The sequence below is a fragment of the Olea europaea genome, chromosome 18, assembly GCF_002742605.1.
Source record: "Olea europaea var. sylvestris chromosome 18, O_europaea_v1, whole genome shotgun sequence".
NCBI classification, from domain to species: domain Eukaryota; kingdom Viridiplantae; phylum Streptophyta; class Magnoliopsida; order Lamiales; family Oleaceae; genus Olea; species Olea europaea.
This window is the reverse complement of record NC_036254.1, coordinates 21,492,131-21,501,767: the sequence shown is the minus strand read 5'-3', so window position 1 is coordinate 21,501,767 and position 9,637 is coordinate 21,492,131.

The window sequence follows — 9,637 nt, the reverse complement described above, 5'->3', positions numbered from 1 at the left end:
TCATCTGAAAAATTGAAAAACAAAATCGACACTGGCTGTTAAGAAAACACAGTTAATCTAACAGCCAGCTGTTAAAGCCAGCTATTTTCAATTTTTTACTTCTTTTTTTCATATATTTACAATTTTTTTAATAAATCGTTGTTTCCTAATGCAGATATGAAATCGGCTGCAGTCTCGATTTGTTTCTTTGGTGAATTTGAAATAAAGAAAAATGATCGATGGTTGTGGAAATGGACAAGTGAAAAACGCGGTTCCACTGCAATTCTGATAACATCAAGTACATCGTATGTGGAAAATGTACAATGAGTTACAGAACTCGCTCAACGTTGATCCCTCTCAATTTGACATGGAATTGGAATTTCTATTCGGTAAGAAAATTCCAACTGTAGCGGTTACTTCTGAAACTAAAATGCAAATTTTAATTGAATTAAACCAAAAACGTTCGATTCTTATTTATGTAACTTTGGCGGAGAAGAACGTCCCCAAAGGTGAGCATGAAAATTTCAATGGAGAGAATCGTAATGTGAATGATTTTTGAGATACGGTGAAGATAACTAATGCGGATAATATAGTTATTCCAAATACAGCTGTTACCGATAGAGTGATTGATCTCACTGTTACACACGGAATTTTTTCGACAGTTGAAGACAACGAGAATGAAAATACATTGACAAATGAGGATTTGAATGCTCTATCCTTCTGTAGACGTGAGTCGGGTGAGAGCTCACAGGCTGGATTGAGTGCATGGTCCACTAGTTGTTTGCGATTAGTTCCTGATGACGAAAATTTATATGTCGAGCAACTGTTCAAAACAAAGAAAGATTTGCAAAAAACTGTGCACCTAATTGCTTTGAAACACAACTTCGAGTTTAAAGTTATGAAATTGAACAAGTCGATATACACAATTGTCTGCATTGACGAAAGTTGTCACTGGCGTTTATGAGCGACGAAGATGGACACAAACGAGTTCTTTGTAATTCGTAAGTATGTGCGGGAACATACTTGCAAAGTGGGTATTCGTCGAAATGATCAAAGGCAAAGCCAAACATGGTTCATTGGTCGAGAAATAATGCACAAGTTTTAGGACCCACGAACAATCTACAGACCTTTGGACATCATTAAAGAGTACGGGGTGGTCATGAGCTATCAGAATACTTGGAAGGCCAAAGAATGCATATTGGAGGACTTAATAGATTCGATCGAGGAAAGTTATGCTAAATTGGCCAAGTATTTTATTGTTTAGTTGATTTTTTAATATTTATTTTAATTGTTAATTATATATTTCGATTGCTTTTTTTTTGTTTATTTAATATTTGATTACTTATTCTAATTATTGCTTATTTAAATTGTCAAGTATTGCTATAACATGGGGAAAATTAATACTGTATCGGTTTTTTATTGAGAGGAACAACGAGAATCGTTTCAAGTATTTCTTCATGACCATTGGACAATGCGTTTGAGGATATCGAAACACGATGGGACCTCTAATTCTAGTCGACTTTCCAACCCTTAAGGCTAAATACGAGGGCAAGTTGATTATTGCAACATATCAAGTACCAACATCCAAATTTACCCTCTTCCATTCGGTATAGTTGATGGAGAGAATGACTGAACGATGCATTGGTTCTTCACGAAGTTAAAGAAAGTAATTGGAGATATCGAGAACCTTGCATTCGTAACCTATCGAGGGCAGTCAATAATAAATGGTGGCCAAAGTCTTCCCCGAGGCATATCATGATTAATGTATGTACCATATACAGGGAAACCTGAAGATCAAGTATCGAGGTAAGGACATCGTTGTGTTGTTCAGGAGAGCTGAAGAGATTTACAGTTTGAGAAGTTCATGGTTGAAATAGACAGTAAATCGCATACTGTATGGGAGTATCTAACAGGTATAGGGATAGAACATTTGGCAAGATCACGTTTTCCAGAACGTCGATACAACATGATGACGTCGAACAATGCCTTATTCAAGAAGGATCGAGATTTACCATTGTCACAATGATTGATAACATTTGTGACAAGTTTCAACAGTGGTTTCATGATCGCGTGAGAAATCACAGAGTTGTACAAGTGTGCTCACCCCAACTCATGAAAATAAACTCTTCAAAACTCTAGATGTGGTGAGAAAGGTATGCGTAGAATCACTAGATCAGTTTCGCTTCCTCGTGAGATGTGAACGTAATTTCGGATACATTGTGGATTTGAATGGTAGCACATGCACGTGTAAACAGTTTCAGTTGGAGAACTTTCCATGTGCACATACAGTGACAGCGGCTATGCATAGAGAATTCCCACCACACACCTTGTGCAGTGTTTATTATAAGACTGATTATTGGAGAGTATCATATGCCGAAACTATTTCCCTGTACCAAACGAAGCTGAGTCGGAAGTTCCAAATCACATTCTGTCAGTGAATAATTAGTTGCCACCAGAAGTCGGACCACGTACCCTGGACATAGACGTACATCTAGAATACCTTCTACTAGAGAATTTCTCTGACCTCGTAAGTGCAGTAGGTGCGGCGCAATGGGACATATACGATAATTTTGTACAAGCCATATTTCGCTGTATAACGATGCAACAGATGTATAATACAATTTATGTATGTAATATTTATTTTAGTTGGTTATGAATAATAATTGTGTATTTAATATTCACTATGTATTAAACTAATTGTTTTTAATTTATTTAATCAATTATTATTTACTTAAATAAATAATATTCATAAATTATTAATATCGTAGATGAAGCATTTAAATACAGAAAATAATATACAATTACATTCATTCACAAGGTACAAATCAATATTCACAGTGTTTACAAATATTTTGTAATTTAAAAAAGAAAATATTTACAGGATTTACGGATCACAACTAAACTCGTACAAATCGCACGTTAAGTTATTTTTCCAAATTTGTATCTAGGATTGGTTGATCCCATCAAACTTATATTCTATACTCAAAAACTCAATATACTTTATTACAAACACGCCGAAATTGCCCCTGCAATTGAACAATAATGAGTTATATCAGTACCGTACAACAATAATATTAAGTATTAAATTTTAAAAAATTTACAACTACTTACAATATTGTTTGCATCGTCGTTGTCGTGTCCCGCACGATGGCTAATCTGTCCTGCATAGTCAAGCCCGCATGTCTAGCCATCATAGGGACGAAAACAGCGATGGACTCCAAATTTTGTTCGAGCTGACCCTGTGTCAAATATGAATGATCGGGATCGTACACATATATGGTAGATTCAGCGAACACGGTCTCCAAAGATATGCAGTGATGATTCACAATCACTAGTATGTACATATGCATACAACCCTCCCATAGTTCCCCCCCCCCCCCGACATGCAGCCACATTCATATGGTCTACTTGAGCATATAGTCGGGCACCACGTACTCCTTATCCCAGTTTGAGGGACCGGTACTCAATGTCAATATTTCGTCCGAACTCCAAATTCTGTATGACTCGGCCAAGGCTATCAAATGACCTCGGACATCTTTAAACCCGATCACGCAATAAGTCCATAACCAAGTCGATGTGCTGCATTAAGAAATACCAATACAAAACGGAGTTATTTCATTACATAAACAAAAAATTATATACACATGAAAAATAACAATATGACTACTTCTCTTACATCGTCGGCAAGCCAAGCTCATGAAGTGATGATGTCATGGAACCACTTATAAGCATCGAATATCGTCGTTTGACCGATTGTGCGGTTGGCCCTAAAAAAAGAAACAGAAAATGTTAAAAAAGTGTACATGAGTAACGTAACGTACTTTACGAATATCATAAATACTTACTCGGGCAAAACTCTTCTCCATTCCATCTTGAATGCTTTTCATTTGGCATGGTTCACCTCCCTAAATAGGTTGGGAATCGTCCTGTCGACGAACTTCCTTCTCTTCATCTTGACCGTGAAGGGAGAAACGACGTACTGCGATGGCAATCTTGACCTCTTGCCGATCATCTGCTCCGTCATGTCAACAACACGCTTCTTACCCTCGGTCATAGCGGGCCTCCTCTCCTGAATACTGCCCTCTTCTACCTCGGGGACCGTCACCTCCGTCATCCTCTCCTCCTCGACCGCCTCTCCAATCCCCATCTGGCCCACCACCTCCGTCAACCTCCCTCCCCAGCCCCTCTCCCGTCCCCATCGAGCTCACCGCCTCCGTCACCCTCTCATCCCCATCACCTTTCCCGTCGCCATCCGCTCTAGCGCCTCCGTCCTCTTATCCATCGCTGCCTCTCCCGTCCCTATTGGGGCCACCCGATCTCGCTCCACAGATAACATAAATTATTCTAATGCATCATCTGTCCAAAACTGTGAGTGACCCCATCTCCGCCACCCTCTCTGCCAGTCCATCGCCTTCCAGCAATATCACCCAGGAGAGCTACGACCTCATCTTGGAGGGATACGATGTGGCCACGTAGCAGTCTAACATCATAAGATAAGTCTTCAACCCTTCCTATCAACTGTCGCTCCATATCGTCGACCCTCCCCATCAACTATCGCTCCACATCCGCTATAAATCCGATCAAGCGGGCATATAGATCATCGATCCCATGACTCTGACTGTGTACAGGAGATCCAAGGGAACGGTTCTCAATGGGGGAGAAGGTGATGCCCTCGACAGAGGTAATGTCATCGACGGAGGAGATGCCCTCGACGGAGGTGATCGTCGATCAACTGGACCGTGCTCCTACACAAATAATATTACAAATTATTAACTTAATTAATAATTGTTTACTCATAAAAAAATATAATCAATAAATTATATGAAATTCATGCATCAGTCCTCAGCCCTTCTCCTCCATCGATAGTCTCAACTCAGTTATGACTTCAACCTGACATATTGACATTTCAACCAGTTAACGATTGCGCAATGAGATTTTAAACTACGTATAATATAAATTACAAAGTACATAATACTCACATAAAGGTCGTCGAGAATAGTCAATAACAGTCTTCCAGACGGACACTCGTCCGCTCATGATGCTCACCAGTGATGCATTCGTGGGTATCGTGTCTCCAGTCGCTTCACAAAGCGAGCACCGAGTAGGGGGACAATCTCATACGGCAAAATCTGTAATACATACAATTATTATATGTAAATTCAATAGTATAAATATTTTGACGTTGATTATATAAACATATACCTGCACCGCCAGAGGCAATCCGTAGGCATCATACTTGCGCATGGGCCCCTTGGGCTTTGAGTGCGATCTGATGAAGAGGTGTACGGTGTCCTCGAAACATTTCCAGCCCCATGGATAATTTTTGAAACCATCGATGTCATCGACGATCTCCAGATGGAAAAGGTCGATCGCAGTCTTCTTGTGGTGACACTACACTACGAACTCAAGGATGTATATTAGACCTAACTTTAGTTTGTCTAATATCTGGTTACACCCCCTCATCGCTTCGATCAGCTGCGGTAGAAGTACTGCTCCCTGTCCATGGAAGTAACTGCCATGCAGCATGTTGCCTCTTTGAGTACTGTTATGAGCTGGCTCATCGCTTGTAATCTTCAGTCCAGTGATCAGGGCAAACTCGAACATAGAGAAATTGGCGATCTTGCCCCCGAGGTCGAAGTGGAGGGCATCGCCGTCGAACCGGACTCAACAACCGACATGGCAGTGTGTCAATGATTTGCCTCGAGTACTGCGCCTCTCTTAACTGATACAGGGGCCAAAGGAAGGACTGGCATAAGTTATTCATGTGCTGATCATCCAGCAACTCCAGTACTGTAGTAAAACCGTCAAAGCTACTATTCCATATAGCTTTCCCCGGTATCTGCCTCAACTCTGTGTGTAGATGGTAATACATCCTATAAAAAAATCGAATGTTAGAACATTGTACAATGAACAATGGAATAAAACATAGTAACGGAACATTAATCGAATCAAATTGTTAACATGTAGATTTATCTAATTAACATCTAACAAATGATTTAGAAAAATGACATACTAAAAAAGGTAAAGAAAAACTAAAAAAAACACATACAAATTAACAGTGCATATTAAATTAAACAAAATAATTTCAGAAAATATAAAAACTATAAAAATAATGCAAAAAATATTAAAATGTATTTTAATAAGTAAATTATAATAAGAATAAAACAATTGAGAATTTTTTTTAACCCTATTACCAAAAAGAAAAATAATGATATTTAAAATTAAAATTAAACAAAAGGAAATTATATAAATAATATACATATTATTCAATTACAATTGAAAATTTAAATATTTTTTAAAAAATAATTTTTTAATTAAAATAAGAAAAAAAGAGAATTAAATTAACAAATTTATAAATGAATTTTTAATATAAATATAAATATAAAATAATTATATTTTATTTTTAATATAAGATTAAATTTATGTTAATGAATTCATGTAAACAATTTAATTTATTTGTTAATTTTCGATTTTAAAAAATAATTAATATATTAAATTAATAAAATGAAAAAAAGGGCCCAAACAGTCTTGGGCTAACTGTTGTTAACAATCGGACCGAGACTGTTAACAATCTTCGGTAGACTTTTAACAGCGCAGTCTGAGCTATCAAATTAGGCTAAGAACCACAAAAATTCTTCCACATTTTAACCTAACCATGCATCTATACATATAAATGTAAATAAATTTCCATTCATTCACAAGTTCAATCCATTCCATGAATACAAAAGCTAACATTTAATGGTGGTGTCGCCGATGTGGTTAAACAGTGGTGTCAGCGGTTGGTGGGTGGTCGATAAGACTATTAGATGCGGTTGTTTGAGACTGTTTGCAGGGGAGGATCGAAAGTGAATTTCCTTCTTGGGTTTTAGGGGTATTTTCGAGTTTTTGCTCCCGAAGTTTTATTTTTATTTTTATTATTATTATTTTTTTAATGCTATTACTTGGTCAAAGGCCAAAGTGGAAAAATGGGCATTTCAAATGGCCCTTTACCCTTATTTCCTCGACTTCCAATGGTACATGCTTTACGAAGAGGCTAAAATATTGAGGAATGATATGAAGAAATATTGATCAATATTATTAGTTTGGCCAATATTATCTTCGGATCCACTTACAGATTCAAGGAAGAAATTTTCATATCAATCGAAAAGATAACTTAGTAATTCTAGAGAATGCCCCCAAAACTGTTGACCTACAATGCGATGCTCAAGAGGCGGATGTTGAAAGTTGAAAGGCATGACTTCAATACATCACCTCACCATGAAGTTCCCCGTCGGGGTCGGAATGACAATCGTGAAAGGGGATTAAAGAGGGCCCTATGAACGATACTTAAATTTCATTCGTAAAGCCACCATTTGGCTCTAGTTGTGTCATGATAGTAGACACTGATATAAGTAAATCAATAATGAATATGGTGATCGTTGAAGCACCTATTATTTGCAAGAATAAGCGATGCAATATAAAGCATTGTGGATGACATCGATCCTCCAGCCATAAAGACAAAATCACAGGCATCTCTGGCAGAGAAGCGTAGCTGTAACTCTCAATGGCACCATAGTACTTTAGGTCGATAATGTGTATGAGGCAATGGAAATAGAACTAGAAGGTTTTTCAAAGAGGAATCTGGGTGTTTTTCAATATATTACTATTTTCTTCCTTTAAGTAAATAAAAAGCTACTTTTTCTAAAAGCAACTATCCGTTAAAATTAATAAATTGCTTATTTACTACACAATTTATTTACTTATACGAATACTTTTACCAAACATATTCAATTAGAATTGGAGGAGGCATTGATAAATATGACTCATTCTACATATTATTTTGATGGTATGAAGTTGTATTCCTTCATTCCCACACTCTTATCTATCATATTGAGACTTCAAAAACAACTATTGTCAAATAGCTAACTTGAATTCAAGTTTATTTTTGTTTTATTCCTTCCCCAAAGTAAAAGGTCTTTCAACCTACCAGAGTTGATTTATATTTTATAAACTTTCCTAACGCGTCTTCCATGAAGGTGTGTCCTATTGACAATCTTTGGTAGCTGATCGTGCAAATGATCTGGTGAGTCAAAATACCACATTGTGTAATGAATTGGTCAATGGACAAAAGGATCGTGTCTTCTTACACTGTATATGCTTTAATTTTACTAAATCTACCCTTCAAACTTTTTGCCTTGTTTGATGCAGTATAAAGTCGGATTTTTAATAGATTTTAATAAAGATTTTATAGCCGTCCAAGCTGTGAACCTCCAAGTCAGCAAGGAGCCACTATATAAGATACGTGTCCGAGCCCATCAGCGTCAGGCCCTCGTGAGTCCAAGCCCATGTATGACCCTAGCAAACAACGACCTAAGCGTACCAAGGCTAAGCCGCAAACAACCCCAACACCAAATCTCCCAGGTAATCATTTGATGTGATTGACGTGATGTCTCTGCCACTGCCGTCGTTGCCAACCTATCTAGTCAAGTCCACATCCTTACGCTAGGTAGTGAATAATAGTGACAATGATAGCCCATCGTTTACTGACGCTTGCGTTGGCAAGTGGTAACCACCAAGATGAAGCCATGTGTCCCTCCATCCAACGGTCGTCTCACTTTTTTACACTATAAAAGCTCACACTTAATGTCATATGAAAATAATGCAATTTTAGGAGAACAAACTTACCTTTCTATAAACATATTTTACCCAATACCGACCCCCTTTTTTCTTTCTTGTGATTACGGGGGCTCACATTGAAAGCCCTCTCGCACCCATATTGAACAGCAAAAATGACTTGACTGTCATAGTGCGTGCGGCCAACACCACCCCTTGTCGGAGGAGGCCGCATGTCACTAACGGTTTGTCTTAATGTGTAGAAATAGGCTTTCGGGGACGTGAGAGGTATTGGGACCTGTTGGCTATGTCAGAGTCACATTTTGAAGGGTCAAGAAAAGGAAAAGAAATGCATGATTGAAAAGTTGATAAAAAGTACAAATCCATAAATTGTAACTGATTCAGCCAGTGCTAATGATTTGGAAAAAACTGAGTTGAGCCTAAAAAAGGGGATACAGCCCTAATAGAGAATGAGAAATGAGTACGTACCAACTTATTTTGATTTCTGCAAGTATATGAAAGTTTGAAGCCAGAAGCCAGTCCCATCTTCTTTGAGCACAGAAGCCGACCCCAATGAAGCTGTGTAAATGAGTCTCATTAACAATTTGTGATCTCAGGCACGAATCAGCTGTGGCTCTATATAGCAGCTTCACTTGTACCCTTGTACTGAAAATGTCGAAGTGCATTGAAAATTTCAATGTCATACCGGACATTTCCTCGATGTGCACTACATTTCCAATAATGGAATTGTTTCTCAGGGGTCTCCTTTGAGTGTACCTAATGTAGCTTGGTACTTACGATTCACACGACTGTTACGAAACAATATTTTGACAAGTTAGCTAGAGAGCCACGCTGTTACTAGTCCAAATTTCTAGACCAAACAATTGAAATAAGACAATCTTGCTACAGTGATAGATTCAATAACAGACTCAAAAACAAAGAGCAACGTGTTAAAACATATTTGGACAGTTTGGAAAAAAGAAAAAAAAAAACAACACAGGATGAGGTGCTGCCACCTCACCGTCACCCCACCCCACCCCAGTCAACATCCCTTGTTCAAGAATCA